Below are 24,655 nucleotides of genomic sequence, written 5' to 3'. Positions count from 1 at the left end.
GATTTATGTTTCATAGTAAGTTATAGGTTCTTTATGCCTGTTATATTTATGTATATATCCTGATAAATGCCTTGATTCTTTAGCCTGGGGTTGTTTTGGTTTAATTATATATTGCTATTTACAACACTATTTCTTGTTTTGTTTCCCACCTGGAGGATGGCACCCCTTTCCCCAACCACTTACCTTCCGGCATGCCATGAATTTTACGAGCAAAGAGTACTCTCCAAAGTCTCCTCTGTTGAGTAAGCTTCTTCTCATCCCCCTGCAGGGTTTCAGAGCAGAGACTCAGCATTGCTTTCAGAAGCGCACAGCGCAGCCATTAGTCATGAGGGGAAATGTGCGGCAATGCGGGTCATTCCAAAAGCTCTTTGCCAGGGCCCCTTAACCGGCAAATGCCCACCACGCCTTCCCCATTTTTCATTGCCACAAGACAAGCCATCCCTGAACAGAACAGGGAACAGGTTTTTGGTGTCTATACACCTTTTACTCCCCCCCACCCCCTCATGAATCGGGTTTGGGGATGGACTTCAATGCCATAGAGTCCAATGGCCAAAGTGGTCCTTTTCCCTTGCAATAACAACTGATCTCCAGCCGATAAAGATCAGTTCCTAGGGTTGCCAGGTCCCTCTTCACCACCGGTGGGACTTCAATGCCATAGAGTGCAATGGCCAAAGCAGCCATTTTCCCCAGGTGAACTGATCTCTGTCGGCTGGAGATCAGTCATAATTGCGAGAAATCTCCAGCTAGTACCTGGAGGTTGGCAACCATATTCTTCAAGATCCTCCTAAGCTTTCCCTGGAGGATAGATTCGGGAAAGGTTCCCCAGTGTTCCTGCAACTCAGGGGCATCCGTTTTCTTCCAAAAGCCCCACTGGGAAATCACATGGAGGGTTGAGCCAGGATGGGGGACAGGTCTGCCCCGTTTTCTCCACAGCTGCCCCAAAGCAAGCAGGCTGTGGCAGCATCGAGGATCTGGACCGGTCGCTGACCCTCCCCACTGAGAGGGCCTGCTGGTACCAGCACAGCACTAGGAGGAAGGGGAGGGTCTGTGTAGAGAGGAGCCAAACACTGCCACTCAGGCTGATGCGCAACTCCAGGCATAGGGTTGCCAACCTCCCGGTGGTGGCCGGAGATCTCCCACATTTACAACTGATCTCCAGCCGATACGACAGCTTTGGCAATTCATGGCGTTGAAGTCCCTCCCCTCCCCAAACCCTGTCCTTCTCAGACACCCCACCCCCCAAAATCTCCAGGTACCCGGAGCTGGCAACCCTATCCAGGAAGGAGGTGGAACGGGGCTGGGGGTGTCTGAGCAGAGGGGGGACTTGTGGGGGCCAAATGAAGAGGTTTTGGGGGGCAGGTGATGGCCCCAGGCTGTATTTCTGATGCTTCTGCTTTCAATTCATTCTTTCCTCCACCCACACACTTTTCTGCCTCCACTGATTCTCCAGAGCTCAATTTTACTACCTGCTCCATGGCTGAAGGCTGCTGGGAATAATATGGCTTCAATTGCCATCTCCAGGGTGACCTCACAGAACTTTCCTGGCCATTGTGAGCCGCCTCAAGCATCAGAAAGGTTGCTATAGGGTTTCCAGATCCCTCTGCGCCATTGGAGGGAGGTTTTTCAGGTGGAGCCTCAGGAGGGAGGGGTTTAGGGAGGGGAGGGACGTCAATGCCATAGAGTCCAATAGCCAAACAGCCCACCAGTTGGACTGATCTCTATCAGCTAGAGATCAGTTGTAATAGTAGAAGATCTCCAGCTAGTCCCGGAAGGTTGCCAACCCTAGGTTGCCAGCTCTGGATAGGGAAACACCTGGAGGTTTTTAGGGCGGAGCCTGAGGAGGGTGGGATTTGGGGAGAGGAGGGACTTCAACGGTTTAGAGTCCAATTGCCAAAGCAGCTGTTTTCTCCAGGGGAACTGATCTCCATCGGCTGGAGATCAGTTATAATTAAGGTTGCCAACTTCCAGGTAGTCTGAAAGAGAAGGCAGCATGAGGCTCAATTGCAAAGAAATTTTTTTGTAATTTATTTATTTATATATAATGGGTGCTGGGCAAGGGTGGGTCTGGGACCAAGATCTTCCTCCCCTCTTTTATTATTTATAGCATATGCAAGCCAGTGCGCCTCTCTGTTCCTTTCCATGGTCACTTGCGTGTTGCTTTGCATTGCAATGGTTAGCAAACTACCTCCAAAAATGCCCCCTGGAGCTGCGGAAAACCACAAATGTGTTTGTGATGGATTTATTGCTATGGGCAGATGGGGGGCCCTTCCAGGCCCCATAATTCAGGGCCCCCTGACCCAATCTTCACAAAACTTGGGGGTTCTTGCAAGAAGGGTTCCCTCAAGCTACGCTGAAAGTGTGGGACCACCACCTCCAAAAATACCCGCCCTGGAGCAAGTGCACATGGCCTCTTGGGAGCAGGAGGACGGGATGGGATGGGAGCTCGGGGGAGCTCTGGGGCGGGGGCGGGGTGCTAATCTGCTCTCTTACCCATTGCTTCCATTGGAGCTGACATGGGAAAATCAGTCTGAGGGGGCGTGTGAGCAATTTGCACGTGCTAAATTTGCTCGTTTGCCCTCTGACGAAGAAATGACCAGTCCATAATTTTAATGGTAGGTTTGTTGTAGCTGTGAGAGACAGAAGAACAACAGGAACAACCCCAGAAACCCAGAAGACAAACGTCAGAGATTGATGTGCATTATAATGAGGGAAATAAGTATTTGATCCCCCATCAACCAGCCAGATCCTAACCCTAACCCTAACCCTCAACCTCCTTGTAGCTGTGAGAGACAGAATAACCCCCAGAAACCCAGAAGACAAAAGTCAGGGATTGATGTGCATTATAATGAGTGAAATAAGTATTTGATTCCCCCATCAACCAGCCAGATCCTAACCCTAACCCTAACCGTAACCCTCAACCTCCCTCGGTCTGGGGCTCCATGCAAGATCTCATCTCGTGGAGTTTCAGTGATCATGAGAACGGTGATGAAGCAGCCCAGAACTACACAGGGGGAACTTGTCAATGATCTCAGGGCAGCTGGGACCATAGTCACCATGAAAACAGTTGGTAACACACTACGCCGTGAAGGACTGAGATCTTGCAGAGCCCGCAAGGTCCCCTTGCTCAAGACAGCACATGTACAGGGCCGTCTTCAGTTTTCCAACTGTCTTCACCTCTGCGGAGGCAGAGGTGGAGACAGGCCACAGGCAAGGTAATCTCACCCATTTGGGCCTCACGGTCCTTGCACGGGCCGCAGGGCCTTTTGGACGTTGTTAGAAGGTGCCCTATTGTTGCTGGTTGCAAAGGGGAGCCCATAAATGTCAAGCTTCGGGGTGACACAAATGTAGGTCTGCCACTCCTTGTCTGGCAGAGGCTGCCTCACCTGGCTCTCCTCTTAGCTCTGTTGTGGCCCCACCCCACCCCTTCCACCTTCGTTTTAGGATGCCCTGGGTTGTGACACCCTCTCAGACTGGGAGGGGGCTGATCCAGGCCATCCCCTTTTGCAACCAAAGGGACCCTGCTGGGGGAATTGAAGAGGGAAGGGCTCTTCTTGAGCAGCCGCAAAGGCGCAAGAGCCAGGTTGGGGGCTGTGGTTGGCCACACCCCCACGTGCCCAGTAAGATGGGTTTTTGGTTCATCTCAGACTGGCGGGGGTGAGGTGGGGTTTATCTAGGCTGTTCCCTCTTGCAACCAAAAGGACACTGCTCGGGTTGCCAGGTCTCTCTTTGGGAGATTTTGGGGTGGAGCCTGGGGAGGCAGGGTTTGGGGAGGGGCGGGACTTCCATGCCATAGAGTCCAGTGGCCAAAGCGGCCATTTTCTCCAGGTGAACTGAACTCTATCGGCTGGAGACCCGATGTAACGGCAGGTGATCTCCAGCTAGCACCTGGAGGTTGGCAACCCAGGACACTACCAGGGGGCTAGAAAGGAGAACTTGGGCCAGGTTACATTCTGCTGGCACGGTAATTAAATTTTGTCTATCATTCCAACAGCTTCCTCTAGATTAAGTAGGGTTGCCAACCTCCAGATGTTGGCTGGAGATCTCCCGCTTTTACAACTGATCTCCAGGAGACAGAGATCAGTTCCCCTGGAGAAAATGGCCACTTTGGCAATTGGACTCTATGGCATTGAAGCCCCCCCTCTCCAAACCTGCCCTCATCAGGCTCCACCCACAGAATCTCCAGATATTTCCCAACCTTAAGCTGGCAACCCTGGGCGTAAGCATTATTCCTTTCTTGTTCCTGCAGAGCCCAAGAAATCAAGCAAGAAGAGATCCATCTTCCAAAGGCTCTTTTGTTGTGGCAGCAGGAGACAAGACTCTGAACCAACTGAGGAATGCTGGCATGCCGGCTGCTACACTACCTGTCGAAGTAAGATGTGCTAAAAGCAATACAGGATTGCCCACTGGAAACCAGGGGAGAGCTGAAGAGAGTAGAAGAAGAGTTGATTTTTTACAAGCCGACTTTCTCTACCCTATAAGGGAGACTCAAACTGCCTTACAATCACCTTCCCTTCCCCTGGGTGACTAGCCCAAGGTCACCCAGCTGGCTTCGTGTGTAGGAGTGGGGAAACCAACCCAGTTCACCAGATTAGCCTCCACCGCTCACGTGGAGGAGTGGGGAACCAAACCCGGTTCTCCAGATCAGAGTCCGCCGCTCCAAACCACCGCTCTTAACCACTACACCACACTGGCTCTCCCATTACACCAGGCTGGCTGTCACGCTGGGAGAAGCTAGAAGGAGCCAGGAATGCCAACTGCTTTTTGCACGGACTCCATCGAAATACATTACAGGACCAAAAAAAAAAAAAACAGCGAGGAAAATGTGGAATGGGTTCTTCATTAACGTATCTGAACTTGCGAGCACAGCTTCTTTTCACTGTCTTTTTACTCTCATGTTTCTTTCACGATGACAAGCAAACGTTGAGAAAGGTTTCAATTCCCCAGATAAAAGGAGGTAATCCCAAAGAAAGCAAAGGCACATCAGTAATCTTGGTATCTGAAACCAAGAGGATATGGGCATTGTGGCTGACAAATACCCCCAGAAACCTAAGACTGAAGGGCTTCAAATGTGAGCAGGAGGCAATCCCCAGAGTATTCCCCGAGGGTTGCCGATTCTGGATCTGGGAAATTCCTGGAGATTCATGGGGTGGAGACCTCAGGAGGGCAGGGTTTGGGGAAGGACCTCAGCAGGATATGAACCCATCTAGCCCACCCTCCAAAGCTTCCATTTTCTCCAGGGGAACTCATCTCTGTAGCCTGGAGATCAGTTGCCATTCCAGGAAATCTCCAGCCCCCCCCCCGAGGTTGGCACCCCTCTCCCCAACCACCTACCTTGTGGCATATCTGAAAGCAAAACTCTCCATCGTCTCTTTGAGCGCTTAAGCCCCCTCTCTTCTCCCTGATGCCCATTTTCAGCCGTAGTTAACAAGAACACTACAACACAACAACAATTGTACGAGAACTGAACTTGCGAACACAGCTTCTTTTCACTGTCTTTTTACTCTCATGTTTCTTTCAGGATGACAAACAAACATTGGGAAAGGTTTCAGTCCACCAGGTAAAACGGGGAAGTAAAAGGGGGAAAGCAAAGGTGGCCCATAATCTTGGTATCTGAAATCAAGAGGATATGGGTTTTGTTGCTGAAATATGAAGGGCTCTGAGTGCGAGCAGCAGGCAATCCTCAGAGCATTCCTCGAGGGATGCCAATTCTGGGTGTGGGAAATTCCTGGAGATTCATGGGGTGGGGACCTCAGGAGGGCAGGGTTTGGGGAGGGACCTCAGCAGGGTATAAGGCCATACAGCCCACCCTCCCAAGCATCCATTTTCTCCAGGGGAGCTGATCTCTGTTGTCTGGAGTTCAGTTGTGATTCCAGGAGGTCTCTAGGCCCCCCTGGAGGTTGGCACCCCTCTCCCCAACCACCTACCTTCTGGTCTGTGGGAAAATTCGAGATCACACAAATCTCGCCACACTCTTTTTGTTCTTGGTAGCCCTCTTTTTTCGCCCTGCAGGGCTGAATCCTGGCTGGCTGTGGGTGACAAGAACAAGACAACAATACAATACAGACTATAAGGCCAACTATTCATGGCGATTTGCCGTGCTTTCCAGGCTGTGTTGCCCCACGGCTAATTTTTAATTATTCATGACGGCTTCGGGTTTGAGCACAAAATTCGCCTTATCCCCACATTATCAGAAACCTGTCTTGCCGTGAACCTGGATTCTGCCCCGCCTTCAAAGCGCCCTTTTTCCATGAAAAACTCCCAGGATTCGGGTCAATTCCTCCGCCCAGCCTGCCCCCCTTCCAGTCTCTCTACCACTCTCCTCCCTCTCCAGCAATCCTTTCCCTCTGCAAACACCAATTGGAGAAGAAGGTCGCATAACGCCGATCATCCCGTCCCCCTTTCCCATCCTCCAAGCAAAAATTCTCTAAGCATCTTGGCTGAAAGAGTTTGGAAACCTACAGCTTTCCAGTTTTAGTTTCAGGGTATGTGTGTGTGTTTTAGTATTATTATTAGGGCATGCAGACTGGGGCAACCCATGCGGCTTGCTTGGCGGAGTGCACTCAGCAGGAGCAGGGAGTGGGATGAGAAAGGCGGTGTGTGTGTGTGGGGGGGTGTTAGGCAGGGAAGCCAGCCAGCTGCCAGTGGGCTTCTTCGGGGAAGGCAAGCCGAGACAAGGGCTGCGGAAAGCACAGGCCCAGCTCGCAGCTTCCTTCCAGCAGCGGGCATCCCGGCTTGCGGCCCGGGGGGAGAGATCTGAGGGCACAGAGGGTGCCCAGCAAAATGCCAGCGAGCTCCTTCTCCTCACCCTTTCCGATGGCTCTTCTTCTTCTTTGCCTTCTCACTCTCTTTTCTGAAACTTTTACAAATCCCTGTTACCTATTCACTTTCTCTTTTCTCCCATTTAAAACATTTTTCTCCCCCGGCCGTTCTTCCCTTTCCCAGTTGGCCTCTGTCCTTTTCCTCCTTGGAACCCCCCCACACACTTTCCCCACCCCCCCGCTTCATCCCCTCCACGCAACCTTCCAGCTTCAGAAAAATCACTATGTTGGTGATCTCCCCAACCACTTACCTTCCGGCATGTGATGTATTTTACGAGCAAAGAGTACTCTCCAAAGTCTCCTCTGTCGAGTAAGCTTCTTCTCATCCCCCTGCAGGGTTGCAGAGCAGAGACTCAGCATTGCTTTCAGAAGCGCACAGCGCAGCCATTAGTCCTGGGGGGAAATGTGCGGCAATGGGGGTCATTCCAAAAGCTCTTTGCCAGGGCCCCTTAACCGGCAAATGCCCACCACGCCTTCCCCATTTTTACTTCCTCCAGAGGACGCTGTTGGAATAATAGACAATGTCTAATTACCATGCCAGCAGAATGTAACCTGGCCCAAGTTCTCCTTTCTAGCCCCCTGGTAGTGTCTAGGGTTGCTAGCTGGAGATCACCTGTCATTACAACGGGTCTCCAGCCGATAGAGTTCAGTTCACCTGGAGAACATGGCCGCTTTGGCCACTGCACTCTATGGCATTGAAGTCCCTCCCCTCCCCAAACCCTGCCTCCCCAGGCTCTACCCCAAAATCTCCCAAAGAGAGACCTGGCAGTCATTTTGGTTGCAAGAGGGAACAGCCTAGAACAGCCCCACCCACCCCCGCTAGTCTGAGATGAACCAAAAACCCATCTTACTGGGCACATGGGGGTGTGGTCAACAACAGCCCCCAACCTGGCTCTTGCGCCTTTGCCACTGTTGGCAACTTTAAAGAAAAAAAAATTAAAAAGTGGTTCATGTCTGCTGGAATCCGAGAGATCGATTTACTTAGATGGACACCTATTTGCTTCTTTCACACTGACTGCCGTTTTCACAGGAGTAACCCTTTGTTCCCCTTCCCCATCAGAGGAGCGACGTGCGGATGTCCGATGGGCGGGCTTGGGGTGTGGAGCAGCGAACACAACACAAGACGATGATGGCGGGGGGAGGGCTCAATTGTTGTGGGCTGCTGTCGCTACTGCGGACTAAAATTGCAATGAATAAACTAAAACGTTGGACTAGTTGGCCTAAGTGTGCAACTACACAATTTGTGTCTCACAGCGCAAAGAGCCTGGGCAGTCACAGGGAGTGCTGGAGAAAGCTGAAAAGTGGGCACAGAGACCAGAAATAATCAACTGGGGGCCTCCCCCCCACCCCAGCAACTGGTGCTGGGGGGTAGAGTGCCTCTGAGCTTAGAGGGTCTACTGAGCCATCCAGAACAGGACAGATTGATGGAGTGGTCTTCCTTGGATTCCTCTCCTTTCCTTGTCCATCCAGCTAAGGTCTTGTGGCATCTGCAAGATCTAGTGTTGGTCAGTTCCATAAGCCAATTGCTCAGGAACGAAAAGGGTACAGGGGGATATGGTAAACTGGAAATCAGTCCTAACCTTTCAAGCCTGGGGCATTATAGCTGAATGGTTCCCCCGCCCAAAAAAAATGGACAGCTTGTTAGGTGTTAATTCACTTGAAGATGCCCAGAGGTTTTTTGCCCATTTGAAGCAGAATGTTCTGATAGAAAAATCTGAATTTGAAAGCATAGCTTCTTTTCACTGTCTTTTTACTCTTGTGTTTCTCTAATGATGACAAAACAAACTTTGGGAAAGGTTTCCCGTTCAGCAGAGAAAAGTGGGAAATACCAAAGCAAGCAAAGGCCCTCAATAATCCTGGAGTCTGAAATCAAGAGGATGTGGGCTGAAATATGCCCCCAGAAGGTTCGGTCTGAAGTGCGAGCAGGAGGCAATCCCCAGTGTATTCCCCGAGGGATGCCAATTCTGGATCAGGGAAATACCAGGAGATTCATGGGGTGGGGACCTCAGGAGGGCAGGGTTCAGGAAGAGACCTCAGCAGGCTATAATGCCATACAGCCCACCCTCCAAAGCATCCGTGTTCTCCAGGGGAACTCATCTCTGCAGTCTGGAGATCAGTTGCGATTCCAGGAGATCTCCAGGCCCTACCTGGAGGTTAGTATGTCGTGAAGGTCAACCATGTCATGAAAATTGTTGCAGAAAGTGCTGTGCATATTTGAAAAAGAAAGACACTGGATACACTAAGGGATCGACTTATTTAAAAGCAAACTGCTGACAGCAAGAAGGGATCCATGACTGATGAAGCCTTTGGCGAAAACGGGACTCTGCCCAGTATCTGGAATGCCCGTCTGATCGATTGATCTCCTGTGGATTTCCCTATCTCCTTTGGACTTCCCCCATTTGTTTGTGTTGGTGATCTCCGGTTGCTGACATCCTCCCAGGGAACTGGATGCATCCTACTTGACTTTGCAGTTATTTCTATACCTCATAGTGGGATTGGGATTGTTGTTTCTTTGTATATCTGGGGGATTTATATTTCATAGCAAGTTATAGGTTCTTTATGCCTGTTATATTTATGTATATATACTGATAAATGCCTTGATTCTTTAGCCTGGGGTTATTTTGGTTTACTTACATATTGCTATTTTACAACACTATTTCTTGTTTTGTTTCCCACCTGGAGGATGGCACCCCACTCCCCAACCACTTACTTTCCGGCATGTGATGTATTTTACGAGCAAAGAGTACTCTCCAAAGTCTCCTCTGTCGAGTAAGCTTCTTCTCATCCCCCTGCAGGGTTTCAGAGCACAGCATTGCTTTCAGAAGCGCACAGCGCAGCCATTAGTCCTGGGGGGAAATGTGCAGCAATGGGGGTCATTCCAAAAGCTCTTTGCCAGGGCCCCTTAACCGGCAAATGCCCACCACGCCTTGCCCATTTTTCTTTGCCACAGGACAAGCCATCCCTGAACAGCACAGGGAACAGGTTTTTGGTGTCTCTACACCCTTTACTCCCCCCCACCCCCTAATGAATAGGGTTTGGGGAGGAACTTCAGTGCCATAGAGTGCAATGGCCAAAGCAGCCATTTTCCTCAGGTGAACTGATCTCTGTCAGCTGGAGACGAGTCATAATAGCGAGAAATCTCCAGCTAGTACCTGGAGGTTGGCAACTATATTCTTCAAGATCCTCCTCAGCTTTCCCTGGAGGGCAGATTCGGGAAAGATTCCCCAGTGTTACTGCAAATCAGGGGCATCCATTTTCTTCCAAGAGCCCCATTGGGAAATCACGTGGAGGGTTGAGCCAGGATCGGGGCCAGGCCTGCCCCCTGTCTGCCCCCATTGTCTGCCCCCTGCCCCTATTGACATGAATGAGCTTTGACTGGAGTAACTCTCCTTAGGAATGCACTGTTAGGGTGGTTTAGCCTAAGAAAAAGGCAAGTAAAGGGAGACATGATAGGGGTTCATAACATTATTCCTGGCATTTAAAGAGTGGGCAGGGAGAAGCTTTTCCACTTCTCCCATAATACTAGAACCCAGAGTCATCCACTGAAGCTGAAGGGTTGGACATTCAGGACAAGAAAAAAGGAATTGTTTCTTCAGACAGCTGATAATTAATTTGTGGAACTCGCTGCCACAGGTTGAGGTCACAGCCGCCAACTTGGAAGGCTTTCGAAGGGGAGCAGACAAATTCATGGAGGACTGGGCTATCAATGGCTACTAATCATGATAGCTATCTGCTCCCACCAGTACCAGAGGCCTCTTTGTTTCAGTTGCTGTGGAGCATGGGCAAGAGGATGCTGTGGCAGTTCTCCTGCTTGTGGGCTTCCTAGATGCAGCTGGTTGTGTGAGCAGAATGCTGGACTAGGTGTGCCTTTTTTCTGATCCAGCATCTCTCTTCTTATGTCCTTATGTCCGGTACTGGTCCCTGGAAAGGCAGCCCGAACAAGTCCATTTGGAATTTGCTTTGCAATTTTTACCCCTCTGTTGCTGTATTCAACAACATTAATTGGATCTGCAGTAAACTACAGAAGCTGTACACAGCTGCATGTACCCATATAATTTAGTTTTATTTGGGGGAAATTTAAGATTCAGAACTGTAATGCTCCTAACTATGATTAGCCCCAGCGCAGTTGCTGCCTTTGACTTCCTCTCACCTCCGCTGCAGCCTTGGTGCCCCATATGGCTAAACCATGTTTCGGCAGCCCCCCTTTAAGCTAAGCAAGTGAGTTGGTGTGAGAGACAGCTGACGAAGGATACCCCCCGCGATTGCAAATGGCTCGAAGACCTCTATCGTTCAGAAACGGAGCAACTTGGCTGGATGATGGGTGTGCAGTTGTATAAATGATTCCAATGCGTTCTCTTTTTTCCCCAAAACAAACTTTATTAATTCTTACCAATAATACAAATATTAAATATAAAAAATAATGCAATAACTATTGTTGTAAACACTGTAAGTACTCCAGTATGAATAATTATAAGAATAGGAACCAGTCATAGAATTAATAAACCAAAGAACTGTAAGTCCAATAATATGTATCCCAAACACAATAAGAACTGTAATATTAACAGTTATAATAATAAGAACAAACTTTATTAACATTTACCAATAATGCAAAGATTTAATGGAAACAGTAATGCAATAAGTATCGATATAAGCACTGTAAGTACTCCAGTATGAATAATTATAAGAATTGGAACCAGTCAAAGAATTAACAAACCGAAGAACTGTAAGTCCAATAATATTTACCACAAACACAATAAGAACTGTAATATTAACAGTTATAGTCATAAGAACAATAATAATAAAAAGTGCCATAATACCACTACAATCAAAACTGCAATAACAACAACAATACGAGTAATAGGTACAGTCACAGGTGCATTTTGCGTGCAACGATAACGTGAGGGGGGAGTCAGCGCCTCCCTGTCCTTTTCGCCTGTGGTCAGCTCTGCTCCAGTAGCCGTGGTGGTGAGAGGGGAAGGACTTACAGTGAGGGAACAACAGTATTTGATCCCCTGCTAAGTTTGCCCGTTTGCCCTCTGACAAAGAAATGATCAGTCCATAATTGTAATGGTAGGTTTGTTGTCGCTGTGAGAGACAGAAGAACATGAAAAACCCCCGAGTCAGAGATTGACGTGCATTATAATGAGGGAAATAAGTATTTGACCCCCCATCAACCAGCCAGATCCTAACCCTAACCCCAACCCCAACCCTCAACCTCCCTCAGTCTGGGGCTCCATGCAAGATCTCATCTCGTGGAGTTGCAATGATCATGAGAACGGTGATGAAGCAGCCCAGAACTACACGGGGGGAACTTGTCAATGATCTCAGGGCAGCTGGGACCATAGTCACCATGCAAACAGTTGGTAACACACTACGCCGTGAGAGACTGAGATCCTTCAGAGCCCGCAAGGTCCCCTTGCTCAAGACAGCACATGTACAGGCCCATGTGCAGTTTGCCAATGCACATCTGAATGACCCAGAGGAGAACTGGGGCATTCAGATGTACATTGGCAAACTGCAGACGGGCCTGTACATGTGCTGTCTTGAGCAAGGGGAACTTGCAGGCACTGCAAGAACTCAGTCCTTCATGGCTAGTGTGCTACCAACTGTTTTCATGGTGACTATGGTCCCAGCTGCCCTGAGATCATTGACAAGTTCCCCCCATGTAGTTCTGGGCTGCTTCATCGCCGTTCTCATGATCATTGCAACTCCACGAGATGAGATCTTGCATGGAGCCCCAGACTGAGGGAGGTTGAGGGTTAGGGTTGGGGTTAGGGTTAGGATCTGGCTGGTTGATGGGGGGTCAAATACTTATTTCCCTCATTATAATGCACGTCAATCTCTGACTCTGGGGTTTTTCCTGTTGTTATTCTGTCTCTCACAGCTACAACAAACCTACCATTACAATTATGGACTGGTCATTTCTTCGTCAGAGGGCAAACGGGCAAATTTAGCAGGGGATCGAACACTTTTCCCCCTCACTGTAGGCTGGGCCCGCCTCCTCCTCTTCCTCTCTCTTCCTCTCTCTGGCCTGTCTCCTCAGTTGATTGGTGGGGCCATCTGGCCTCTGCTCATGCGCAGAGCTCTCCATGCTTATCCAGGCCGTGCTGGCTGTGCGTGTCCTCTGTGAGGCCGGGCTGCAGTCCTCCCACGAGATGAGAACTTCCTGCAAGAGCAGGGGGGACACTTCGAAAGGGTTGTACGAAAAAGAGATCAAATGACAAGATTGCCCCCCCAGTAGCCTCTCTTTGCCCACCCGTCATTTCGGTCCCCGAGCACCGATTCTCTTCCTAGGGACTGTCATTCCACTCTGGGTAGGGTTGCCAACCCCCAGGTACTAGCTGCAGATCTCCTGCTATTACAACTGATCTCCAGCCGATAGAGATCAGTTCCCCTGGAGAAAATGGCCGCTTTGGCAATAGGACTCTATGGCATGGAAGTCCCTCCCCAAACCCTGCCCTCCTCAGGCTCGGTCCCAAAAACCTCCCGCCGGTGACAAAGAGGGGCCTGGCAACCCTAACCCGGGGGGCGGGGGCTGTCATTTCAATCCCAGAGTAGTCTATTGGGCCTAGAGACGTTAATGAAGAACCCATGCCACATTTTCCTCGCGGTTTTTTTTTTTTTTTTTTGGTCCTGTAACGTATTTCGATGGAGCCCGTGCAAAAGGCAGTTGGCATTCCTGGCTCCTTCTAGCTTCTCCCAGCCTGAGAGCCAGCCTGGTGTAGTGGGAGAGCCAGGGTGGTGTAGTGGTTAAGAGTGGTGGTTTGGAGCGGTGGACTCTGATCTGGAGAACCGGGTTTGGTTCCCCACTCCTCCACGTGAGCGGTGGAGGCTAATCTGGTGAACTGGGTTGGATTCCCCACTCCTACACACGAAGCCAGCTGGGTGACTTTGGCTAGTCACAGCTCTGTTAGGGGTGTCACAGGGGGATCTGTTGTGGGGAGGGGAAGGGAAGGTGATTGTAAGGCAGTTTGAGTCTCCCTTATAGGGTAGAGAAAGTCGGCTTGTAAAAAATCAACTCTTCTTCTACTCTCTTCAGCTCTCCCCTGGTTTCCAGTGGGCAATCCTGTATTGCTTTTAGCACATCTTACTTCGACAGGTAGTGTAGCAGCCGGCATCCCAGCATTCCTCACCTGGTTCAACCTTTTCTCTCCTGCTGCCACAACAAAAGAGCCTTTTGAAGATGGATCTCTTCTTGCCTGACTACTTGGGCTCTGCAGGAACAAGAAAGGAATAATGCTTACGCCCAGGGTTGCCAGCTTAAGGTTGGGAAACATCTGGAGATTCTGTGGGTGGAGCCTGATGAGGGCAGGTTTGGAGAGGGGGTCTACAATGCCATAGAGTCCAATTGCCAAAGGGGCCCTTTTCTCCAGGGGAAATTATCTCTGTCGCCTGGAGATCAGTTGTAATAGCGGGAAATCTCCAGCCACCACCTGGAGGTTGGCAACCCTACTTACTCCAGAGGACTCTGTTGGAATAATAGACAATATCTAATTACCGCGCCAGCAGAATGTAACCTGGCCCAACTTCTCCTTTCTAGCCCCCTGGTAGTGTCTCGGGTTGCCAACCTCCAGGTGCTAGCTGGAGATCACCTGCCGTTACATCGGGTCTCCAGCCGATAGAGTTCAGTTCACCTGGAGAAAATGGCCGCTTTGGCCACTGGACTCTATGGCCTTGAAGTCCCTCCCCTCCCCAAACCCTGCCTCCCCAGGCTCCACCCCAAAATCTCCCAAACAGAGACCTGGCAACCCTAGCAGTGTCCTTTTGGTTGCAAGAGGGAACAGCCTAGATCAACCCCACCTCATCCCCGCCAGTCTGAGATGAACCAAAAACCCATCTTACTGGGCACGTGGGGGTGTGGTCAACCACAGCCCCCAACCTGGCTCTTGCGCGTTTGCCGCTGCTCAAGAGGGGCCCTTCCCTCTTCAATTCCCCCAGTGGGGTCCCTTTGGTGGCAACAGGGGATGGCCTGGATCAGCCCCCTCCCAGTCTGAGAGGGTGTCACAACCCAGGGCATCCTACCACGAAGGGGGAAGGGGTGGGGTGGGGCCACAACAGAGCTAAGAGGAGAGCCAGGTGGGGCAGCCTCAGCCAGACAAGGAGTGGCAGACCTACATTGATGTCACCCCGAAGCTTGACATTCATGGGACCCCTTTGCAACCAGCAACAATAGGGCTACTTCTAACAAGGTCCAAAAGGCCCTGCGGCCCTTGCAAGGACCGTGAGGCCCATATGGGTGCGATTACCTTGCTCGTGGCCTGTCTCCACCTCTGGCGACTCCTCGCTGGGTGTTCGTGTCAAGGATTCTACAACACAAACAATAAGCGTGCGAGAACTGAACTTGCGAGCACAGCTTCTTTTCACTGTCTTTTTACTCTCATGATTCTTTCACGATGAAAAAGAAACGTTGAGAAAGGTTTCAGTTCCCCAGATAAAAGGGGGCAATCCCAAAGAAAGCAAAGGCACTTCAGTAATCTTGGTATCTGAAACCAAGAGGATAGGGGCATTGTGGCTGACAAATACCCCCAGAAACTTAAGACTGAAGGGCTTCAAATGTGAGCAGGAGGCAATCCCCAGAGTATTCCCTGAGGGTTGCCGATTCTGGATCTGGGAAATTCCTGGAGATTCATGGGGTGGAGACCTCAGGAGGGCAGGGTTTGGGGAAGGACCTCAGCAGGATATGAACCCATCTAGCCCACCCTCCAAAGCTTCCATTTTCTCCAGGGGAACTCATCTCTGTAGTCTGGAGATCAGTTGCAATTCCAGAAAATCTCCAGCCTGCCCCCCGGAGGTTGGCACCCCTCTCCCCAACCACCTACCTTCTGGCATGTCCGATACCCTGTTGGACAACAACACTCTACAACGTCTCGTTGTTCTCTTCCGCCCCCTCTCTCCTCCCTGACGGCCAGTTTGAACCGTAGGTAACAAGAACACTACAACACAACAACAATTGTACGAGAACTGAACTTGCGAACACAGCTTCTTTTGACTGTCTGTTTACTCTCGTGTTTCTTTCACGATGACAAACAAACCTTGGGAAAGGTTTCAGTCCACCAGTTAAAACAGGGAAGTAAAAGGGGGAAAGCAAAGGTGGCCCATAATCTTGGTATCTGAAATCAAGAGGATATGGGTTTTGTTGCTGAAATATGAAGGGCTCTGAGTGCGAGCAGCAGGAAATCCTCAGAGCATTCCTCGAGGGATGCCAATTCTGGGTGTGGGAAATTCCTGGAGATTCATGGGGTGGGGACCTCAGGAGGGCAGGGTTTGGGGAGGGACCTCAGCAGGGTATAAGGCCATACAGCCCACCCTCCAAAGCATCCATTTTCTCCAGGGGAGCTGATCCCTGTTGTCTGGAGGTCAGTTGCGATTCCAGGAGGTCTCTAGGCCCCCCTGGAGGTTGGCACCCCTCTCCCCAACCACCTACCTTCCGGTCTGTGGGAAAATTCGAGATCACACAAATCTCGCCACACTCTTTTTGTTCTTCGTAGCCCTCTTGTTTGTCCCTGGAGGGCTGAATCCTGGCTGTCTGTGGGTGACAAGAACAAGACAACAATACAATACAGACTATAAGGCCAACTATTCATGGCGATTTGCCCTGCTTTCCAGGCTGTGTTGCCCCACGGCTAATTTTTAATTATTCATGACGGCTTCGGGTTTGAGCACAAAATTCGCCTTATCCCCACATTATCAGAAACCTGTCTTGCCCTGATCCTGGATTCTGCCCCGCCTTCAAAGCGCCCTTTTTCCATGAAAAACTCCCAGGATTTGGATCAATTCCCCCCGCCCAGCCTGCCCCCCTTCCAGTCTCTCTCCCACTCTCCTCCTTCGCCGGCAATCCTTTCCCTCTGCAAACACCAATTGGAGAAGAAGGTCGCAGAGCGCCAATAATCCCGTCCCCCTTTCCCACCCTCCAAGCAAAAATCGTCCAAGCATCTTGGCTGAAAGAGTTTGGAAACCTACAGCTTTCCAGTTTTAGTTTCAGGGTATGTGTGTGTGTTTTAGTATTATTATTAGGGCATGCAGACTGGGGCGACCCATTCGGCTTGCTTGGCGGATTGCACTCAGCAGGAGCAGGGAGTGGGATGAGAAAGGCGGTGGGGGGGTGCTTGGCAGGCAAGCTAGCCAGTTGCCAGTGGGCTTCTTCGGGGAAGGCAAGCCGTGACAAGGGCTGCGGAAAGCACAGGCCCAGCTCGCAGCTTCCTTCCAGCAGCGGGCAGCCCGGCTTGCGGCCCGGGGGGAGAGATCTGAGGGCACAGAGGGTGCCCAGCAAAATGCCAGCGAGCTCCTTCTCCTCACCCTTTCCGATGGCTCTTCTTCTTCTTTGCCTTCTCACTCTCTTTTCTGAAACTTTTACAAATCCCTGTTACCTATTCAGTTTCTCTTTTCTCCCATTTAAAACATTTTTCTCCCCCGGCCGTTCTTCCCTTTCCCAGTTGGCCTCTGTCCTTTTCCCCCTTGGAAACCCCCCACACACTTTCCCCCCTCACTTCATCCCCTCCAAGCAACCTTCCAGCTCCAGAAGATCACTATGTTGGAAACTTTAAAGAAAAAAAAAATTAAAAATTGTTCACGTTTGCCCGAACGATTACTCCGAGAGATCGATTTACTTAGATAGACACCTATTTGCTTTTTTCACAATGACTGACGTTTTCACAGGAGTAACCCTTTGTTCCCCCTTCCCCATCAGAGGAGTGACGTGCGGATGTCCGATGGGCGGGCTTGGGGTGTGGAGCAGCGAACCCAACACAAGACGATGATGGCGGGGGGAGGGCTCAATTGTTGTGGTCTGCTGCCGCTACTGCGGACTAAAATTGCAATGAATAAACTAAAACGTTGGACTTTACAGCAGTAATCTGAAGCCATGAATAACCATTTCAAAGTTTGGCTTATATCGCAAGGCAGCAGCAAACTCGTGCGTGAATAATTGGCCTAAGTGTGCAACTGCACAATTTGTGTCTCACAGCGCAAAGAGCCTGGGCAGTCACAGGGAGTGTTGGAGAAAACTGAAAAGTGGGCACAGAGACCAGAAACAATCAACTGGGGGCCTCCCCCCACCCCAAAAACTGGTGCTGGGGTGTAGAGTGCCTCTGAGCTTAGAGGGTCAACTGAGCCATCCAGGACAGGACAGATTGATGGAGTGGTCTTCCTTGGATTCCTCTCTTCTCCTTCTCAGTCCAGCTAAGGTCGTGTGGCAGCTGCAAGATCTAGTATCGGTCAGTTCCATAACGAACGGGGTATCAGGAACGAAAGGAGTATCAGGGCTGAACTGGAGTCACAATGCAGAAGCCCGGGACAGAAGTGGAAACCAGAGGATTCATAACACAAGAAAAAAAATGTTTTAGGAGTTACCACCCACATAAGTGGCATTTCTGTTTTACATAAATGGGTCAAAGAACACTTGCAGAGTACAGGGGATATTGTAACCTGGAAATCAGTCCTAACCTTTCATGCCTGGGGCATTAAAGCTGAATGGTTCCCCTGTCCTCAAAAATGAACAGCTTGTTAGGTGTTAATTCACTTGAAGATGCCCAGAGGTTTTTTGCCCATTAGAAGCAGAATGTTCTGATAGAAAAATCTGAATTTGAAAGCATAGCTTCTTTTCACTGTCTTTTTACTCTTGTGTTTCTCTAATGATGACAAAACAAACTTTGGAAAGGTTTCCCGTTCAGCAGAGAAAAGTGGGAAATACCAAAGCAAGCAAAGGCCCTCAATAATCCTGGAGTCTGAAATCAAGAGGATGTGGGCTGAAATATGCCCCCAGAAGGTTCGGTCTGAAGTGCGAGCAGGAGGCAATCCCCAGTGTATTCCCCGAGGGATGCCAATTCTGGATCAGGGAAATACCAGGAGATTCATGGGGTGGGGACCTCAGGAGGGCAGGGTTCAGGAAGAGACCTCAGCAGGCTATAATGCCATACAGCCCACCCTCCAAAGCATCCGTGTTCTCCAGGGGAACTCATCTCTGCAGTCTGGAGATCAGTTGCGATTCCAGGAGATCTCCAGGCCCTACCTGGAGGTTAGTATGTCGTGAAGGTCAACCATGTCATGAAAATTGTTGCAGAAAGTGCTGTGCATATTTGAAAAAGAAAGACACTGGATACACTAAGGGAACGACTTATTTAAAAGCAAACTGCTGACAGCAAGAAGGGATACATGACTGATGAAGCCTTTGGCAAAAACGGGACTCTGCCCAGGATCTGGAATGCCCGTCTGATCGATTGATCTCCTGTGGATTTCCCTATCTCCTTTGGACTTCCCCCAGTTGTTTGTGTTGGTGATCTCTGGTTGCTGACATCCTCCCAGGGAACTGGATGCATCCTACTTGACTTTGCAGTTATTTCTATACCTCATAGTGGGATTGGGATAGTTGTTTCTTTGTAAATCTAGGGGATTTATGTTTCATAGTAAGTTATAGGTTCTTTATGCCTGTTATATTTATGTATATATCCTGATAAATGCCTTGATTCTTTAACCTTGGGTTTTTTTTTTGGTTTAGTTATATATTGCTATTTACAACACTATTTCTTGTTTTGTTTCCCACCTGGAGGATGGCACCCCTCTCCCCAACCACTTACCTTCTGGCATGGGATGTATTTTTCGAGCAAATAATGCTCTCCAAATTCTCCTCTGTTGAGAAAGCTTTTCATCCCCCTGCAGGGTTTCAGAGCAGAGACTCAGCATTGCTTTCAGAAGCGCACAGCGCAGCCATTAGTCATGGGGGAAATGTGCGGCAATGGGGGTCATTCCCAAAGCTCTTTGCCAGGGCCCCTTAAGCGGCAAATGCCCACCACGCCTTCCCCATTTTTCTTTGCCAAAGGACAAGCCATCCCTGAACAGCACAGGGAACAGGTTTTTTGGTGTCTCTACACCCTTTACTCCCCCCCACCCCCTCATGAATAGGGTGTGGGGAGGGACTTCAATGTCATAGAGTCCAATGGCCAAAGTGGTCCTTTTCCCTTGAAATAACAACTGATCTCCAGCCGATAGAGATCAGTTCCTAGGGTTGCCAGGTCCCTCTTCACCACCGGTGGGACTTCAATGCCATAGAGTGCAATGGCCAAAGCAGCCATTTTCCCCAGGTGAACTGATCTCTGTCGGCTGGAGATCAGTCATAATAGTGAGAAATCTCCAGCTAGTACCTGGAGGTTGGCAACCATATTCTTCAAGATCCTCCTAAGCTTTCCCTGGAGGATAGATTCGGGAAAGGTTCCCCAGTGTTCCTGCAACTCAGGGGCATCCGTTTTCTTCCAAAAGCCCCACTGGGAAATCACGTGGAGGGTTGAGCCAGGATGGGGGCCAGGTCTGCCCCGTTTTCTCCACAGCTGCCCCAAAGCAAGCAGGCTGTGGCAGCATCGAGGCTTTGGACCGGTCGCTGACCCTCCCCACTGAGAGGGCCTGCTGGTACCAGCACAGCACTAGGAGGAAGGGGAGGGTCTGTGTAGAGAGGAGCCAAACACTGCCACTCAGGCTGATGCGCAACTCCAGGCATAGGGTTGCCAACCTCCCGGTGGTGGCCGAAGATCTCCCACATTTACAACTGATCTCCAGCCGATAGAGATCAGTTTTCCCGAACAATATGACAGCTTTGGCAATTCATGGTGTTGAAGTCCCTCCCCTCCCCAAACCCTGTCCTTCTCAGACCCCGCCCCCAAAATCTCCAGGTACCCGGAGCTGGCAACCCTATCCAGGAAGGAGGTGGAACGGGACTTGGGGTGTCTGAGCAGAGGGGGGACTTGTGGGGGCCAAATGAAGAGGTTTTGGGGGGCAGGTGATGGCCCCAGGCTGTATTTCTGATGCTTCTGCTTTCAATTCATTCTTTCCTCCACCCACACACTTTTCTGCCTCCACTGATTCTCCAGAGCTCAATTTTACTACCTGCTCCATGGCTGAAGGCTGCTGGGAATAATATGGCTTCAATTGCCATCTCCAGGGTGACCTCACAGAACTTTCCTGGCCATTGTGAGCCGCCTCAAGCATCAGAAAGGTTGCTATAGGGTTTCCAGATCCCTCTGCGCCATTGGAGGGAGGTTTTTCAGGTGGAGCCTGAGGAGGGAGGGGTTTAGGGAGGGGAGGGACGTCAATGCCATAGAGTCCAATAGCCAAACAGCCCACCAGTTGGACTGATCTCTATCAGCTAGAGATCAGTTGTAATAGTAGAAGATCTCCAGCTAGTACCGGAAGGTTGCCAACCCTAGGTTGCCAGCTCTGGATAGGGAAACACCTGGAGGTTTTTAGGGTGGAGCCTAAGGAGGGCGGGGTTTGGGGAGAGGAGGGTCTTCATTGGGGTAGAGTCCAATTGCCAAAGCAGCTGTTTTCTCCAGGTGAACTGATCTCTATCGGCTGAAGATCAGTTGTAATTAAGGTTGCCAACTTCCAGGTAGTCTGAAAGAGAAGGCAGCATGAGGCTCAATTACAAAGAAATTTATATATATTTATAAACTGCCCCTATAATACTGACCTTATACAAACATATGGTGAGACCACACATGGAATGCTGTGTACGGTTCTGGTCACCACACTTTAAAAAGTATATTGTAGAGCTTGAAAAGATGCAGAAAACAGCATAACAGATAACAAAATGATCGGGGGGCATTGCGTTCTAAGAAAACTTGTTAAAACGCTTACAGTGCAGTCCTAAGGAGAGTTACTCCAGTCTAAGCCCATTGAAATGAATGAGCTTAGACTGGAGTACCTCTCCTTAGGAATGCACTGTTAGGGCTCTTTAGCCTAAGAAAAAGGCAAGTAAAGGGAGACATGATAGGGGTCCATAACATTGTTCGTGGCATTTAAAGAGTGGACAGGGAGAAGCTTTTCTACTTCTCCCATAATACTAGAACCCAGAGTCATCCCCTGAAGCTGAAGGGTGGGACATTCTGCCCAGAAGAACTTGAAGAGTGCCCAAGAGGTTCAGAAAAAGTATTATGACCGGACTGCTGCTGTCAGAGAATTTGAACCTAGAGACAAAGTACTTATTTTAAGGCATGTGAAGCCAAATAAGCAAATGCTGTCTTGGTTAGGGCCTGGTGAAATCATCAGGAGAGAAAATGAGGTTAACTATCTAGTGGACTGCCCCCAGGAAGATTCCAAGTCCTGCTTGTATCGTGTAAATTCGCTTAAGAAATACCATGAGAGGAATGTTTGCAGTCAAAGCTGAGATTGATGAACAGCCGTTTGATCTCTTGTCCGCGTGCAAACAGCCCGGTGGCTTACAAGAGCTGCTGCTCAGTGCTGCCTTGAGTGTTACACAAGCAGAACAACTTTATGCGCTTTTGAGTAAATTTGGGGACACTTTTTCTAATTTGCCAGGAAAGACCCAGATGGCCAGATATGTCATTAATACTGGTGATGCTTTCCCAGTGGCCGTGCCACCCTACAGAGTGTCCCCTCAGCAGGGGAAGGCTATTGCTGAAGAAATAAAAGCAATGTTGGACATGGGGGTTATAAGACCAAGCACCTCCCCCTGGTGTTCTCCTGTGGTACTGGTAAACAAGCCTGATGGTTCCATACGGTTTTGTGTTGACTATAGGAAACTTAATAACCTGACCGTGGCTGACCACTTCCCCATGCCACGCATCGATGATCTGATTGAGAGATTGGGGCGGGCCCAGTACATCAGCCGTTTAGACTTGACTAAAGGGTTTTGGCAGACACCCATGGAGGCCGAGTCCATAGCAAAGACTGCCTTTGCCACTCCCATCGGACTCTATGAATTTGTTACTCTCCCGTTTGGTCTCCGAAATGCCCCGGCGACCTTTCAAAGGTTAGTCAACACTCTGCTGAATGGACTCAATGAATTCTCCTGGGCTTACTTGGACAACATAGCCATACATAGCGATACCTGGGAAGACCACCTGGTTCACGTAGAACAAGTTTTGGGGAGACTGAAGTCTGCAGGCCTAACTGTGAAGGCCCAGAAATGCCAATTCGGGCTGGGCTCTGTACAATATTTGGGACATGTCGTGGGAAAAGGCCTGATTCAACCCCTCGAAGCCAAGGTCCAAAGTATCCAGGACTGGCCTAGGCCCAAAACAAAGCGGCAACTCCAATGTTTCCTCGGCCTAGTAGGGTTCTACAGACGTTTCATGGCCCACTTTCCCACTCTGGCCACCTCTCTGACTGAGCTATGTAGGAAAAGGCAGCCCATTAGGCTTGTGTGGACTGAGGAGTGCCAGAAAGCTTTCGATGCGCTCAAGCGAGCTCTAGTACAATCTTCTGTGCTGCTTGCTCCTGATCCTGATCAACAATTTTTTGTCCAAAGTGACGCTTCAGATTCCGGAATTGGAGCTGTGTTACTTCAGAAAGGGAGAACTGAGGCCTGTGGTATTTTTGAGCAAAACGTTACTCCCCAGGGAAAGAAACCTAGCTGTAATCAAAAGGGAATGTTTAGCTATCTTCTGGGCCCTGAACAAGCTGAGACCTTACTTGTGGGGACAGACATTTGAGTTGCAAACTGATCATTCTCCTCTGTGCCAATCGGATAGGGTAAAGAACACAAACCAGAAGCTTCTTACATGGAGTCTTGCTCTGCAGGACTTTGATTTTCCTATTGTACACATTAAGGGGAAGGATAATAAGGTTGCTGACTTTCTCTCCCGAGCTTATGTGGATTCTGATGTTTAACCTTGCCTTGCTTTCTGTATGTGTTTTGACTATGTAAGTATGCTGCCATGAGTATCCATGTTGCTCTAAGACCAATGTACCTCATGTGTGTTTAGGTAATAGTTTTGATATGGAAGAAATGACATTTTGAAATTACATAGAAAGGTATGTGTATTGGCTGTAAAAACGCCACCATGTTATGTTAGATAAGTTTAACTTTTTATAAGTTTAATTGTTTATTTCATGTAATGACAAGAAAAAGGTTAATGGAATAGCTATGTATACTCCTCTAATATTTGAACCAAGGATGTTGTATAAAGATAGGGAAGGAAGGATTTTGATGGTAGAGGTTTTGTGTGGTTACCAAAAAATAGTACTAGTTGGTATATATGCACCTAATAGTAACCAAAAATTATTTTATATGGATTTAATATCAATATTGGCTGAACATGCTACGGAAAACATGTTATGGATGGGTGATTTCAATGGAGTAATAGATCCTCATTTAGATAGATCAGCAAAAAAAAAAAAAACAGGGGAAATTTGAAGGTAAAAAACCTGGTATTTTTGATCACTTAACAGAACAATGGGAAATGTTTGATGTGTGGAGAATGAAAAAAGGGAATAAAAAGGGATATACCTTTTACTCTTCAAGGCATAACTCTCACTCTAGAATAGATATGATATGGCTATCTAAAGATATTATATGTAAACTAGATGACCTTGAAATCTTACCGAAGGTTCTTTCAGATCACAATGCACTGTTGTTACAAATGAATTTGGGAATTAAGAAAAACAAATCTTGGCATATTAATGAATATTTATGAAAAAATAAGAAAATTACAGAAAAAATAAAATTAGAAATACAACATTATTTTCAAGATAATATAAATAAAGGTACACCTGAAGATGTTGTTTGGGACGCGGGGAAAGCTGTGATAAGAGGTATTTTAATACAACAAAACTCACGGTGGTATAGAGAAAGAGAGTCGAAAAAGAAAAAAATATTGGAGGAAATTAAACAGGCAGAAATACAATTAAGAAAAGCACAAACCAAATTACTTAAACAAGAACAGGTTGACAAAATAAAAAATTTGCAACAACAATATGAGATTTTATTAACTACTGATATAGAAAGAAAAATATTATATAATAGGCAAAGATGTTTTAAACATTCAAACAAACCAGGTAAAATGTTAGCATGGCAACTTAAACATAAAGAGAGGAGAAGGCCAATATTG

Source organism: Euleptes europaea, chromosome 12 (assembly GCF_029931775.1).
Source record: "Euleptes europaea isolate rEulEur1 chromosome 12, rEulEur1.hap1, whole genome shotgun sequence".
Classification (NCBI taxonomy): Eukaryota; Metazoa; Chordata; class Lepidosauria; order Squamata; family Sphaerodactylidae; genus Euleptes; species Euleptes europaea.
Note: the sequence above shows the minus strand (reverse complement) of the source record.